Source organism: Myotis lucifugus, unplaced genomic scaffold (genome assembly GCF_000147115.1).
Source record: "Myotis lucifugus unplaced genomic scaffold, Myoluc2.0 scaffold_178, whole genome shotgun sequence".
Taxonomy (NCBI): domain Eukaryota; kingdom Metazoa; phylum Chordata; class Mammalia; order Chiroptera; family Vespertilionidae; genus Myotis; species Myotis lucifugus.
The window spans coordinates 2,373,477-2,375,581 of NW_005871226.1; the positions used below are offsets into that span (position 1 = coordinate 2,373,477).

The following is a 2,105-nucleotide window of genomic DNA, read 5'->3' on the forward strand; positions in this document are numbered from 1 at the left end:
GGAGACAAAGACAAAAAAATGTTTTAATTAAAGGAGACTAAAGAGACAGTTACACAGTTAAATGTAACCTGTGCTCCTGGACTGGATCCTGTATCAGAAAATAAATTTCTAGAAAGGACATCTTGAGACAAATGCTGAAAGTGGAATATGAACTGTAGATTAGATAACAGTATTATATCAATGTTAAATTTATGAATTGGATATCTGTATTGTGATTACATAAGAGAAGATCTTTGTTCTTAGGAAATATGCCCTGAATTATTAAGGAGTAAGAGGTGCTTGATCTCAGAGAAAGAGAGATTAGAGTGGTGGTTACGAGAGTTTGGAGGGTGGGGAAAATGGAGAGGTATTGGCCAAAGGGTACGCACAGTTACAAAATCTAATGTACATGGGGGTCTAGTGTACAGCATGGCGATTATGGCTAATAATACTGTATTATATACCTGAAAGTTGCTAAGATGCCCTTTCCTGTGCCCCTTTAAGTGACGTAAGAGGCTAACACAGAAGGGCAAATTCTCCGTAAAACCCAGAAAGGAGACTGTAAAACTCCTCTTTGGATCCTGTCTGAGTCACGCTGAAGCAGAAGAAACTTTCCTTTCAGTTTGAGCACCTTTGTGACATTTTTACATAGTGTGTAGCATAGTGATACGTTTAAATTTAACCTTAGCTTTGATGATACATTAAGGGATGCTTTTTAAAATCTTCTGGGGATACCATCTAGTATTTTCAAATAGATAAGGGAATTTGGATACTTTGGTTATCTTTGAAGATGAAAAAAAATCCAGACGATGGAGCATATGTACTCGAGGCTTTTTCTAGACATCCTTTGAGACAACTGAACAGAATGTATCTGGAAGTTTTTTTATGTCTGTTGAAAAGGTCATTTAAAAACTTTTCTTAAAAAAAAAAAAAAGAAAGTTGCCCTGGCAATGTAGGTTAGTGGTTAGAACACTAGCCGGTGGGCCAAGGGTCTAGGGTTCCATTCCAGGTCAAGGGCACGTACCTGGGTTGCAGGTTCCATCTCTGGTCCTGGTCTGGTGCATTCAGGAGGCAACCAATTGATGTGTCTCTCTCACATCAATGTTCTCTCTCTCTCTCTCTCTCTCTCTCTCTCTCTCTCTCCCTTCTCCCTCCCTCTTTTCTACTCTAAAAATCAATGGAAAAAACCCTAGAGTAAGGATTAATAAACAAACAAGAAAAAGAAGGTTGCTGCCCTGACTGGTTTGGCTCAGTGGATAGAGCATCGGCCTGCGGACTGAAAGGTCCCGGGTTCGATTCTGGTCAAGGGCATGTACCTTGGTTGCGGGCACATCCCCAGTAGGGAGTGTGCAGGAGGCAGCTGATTGATGTTTCTCTCTCATCAATGATTCTAACTCTCTATCCCTTTCCCTTACTCTCTGTAAAAAATCAATAAAATATATTTTTAAAAAAAGAAGGTTGCTAAGAGAAGAAATATTTTATTTTATATTTATTCATTTAATATTTATGTATGTACATATGTATGTATGTATATATTTTTCCATCACCATTTATCCCCCATACATTTTTCCCAACTACACTTCCCTACCAAGAGAATAAATCTCCAATGTTCTCACCACAAGAAATAAATGGTAATTATGTGATGTGGTGGAGATGGTAGCTAATGCTTTGGTGGTAATCATTTTGAAATATATAAATGTATCAAATCAACACGTTAAACACCTTAAACTTACACAATGTATATGTCAGTTATATCTGAATAAATGCGGGAGAAAAATACCATACTCAAACCCCAAAATTGGTTAGGCCTCAACAGTTTTCCCTTCAGACACGTGGGGGAAAAAATTGCACAGAAAAAATGACAAGCCTGGCTGATGTTGCTCAGTGGTTGAGTGTGTTGACCCATGAATCAAGAGATCACAGTTCGGCCAAAACTGGTTTGGCTCAGTGGATAGAGCGTCGGCCTGTGGACTGAAAGGTCCCAGGTTCGATTCCGGTCAAGGGCATGTACCTGGGTTGTGGGCACATCCCCAGTAGGAGATGTGCAGGAGGCAGCTGATCGATGTTTCTCTCTCATCGATGTTTCTAACTCTCTATCTCTCTCCCTTCCTCTCTGTAAAAAATCA

The 2,105-nt window shown here is 39.5% G+C and overlaps 1 pseudogene; it reads left to right on the forward strand.

Annotated features, from left to right (window-relative positions):
* Positions 1–470: 470 nt before the first annotated feature.
* Positions 471–577, forward strand: LOC111827517 (annotated as a pseudogene).
* The last annotated feature ends 1,528 nt before the right edge of the window (positions 578–2,105 follow it).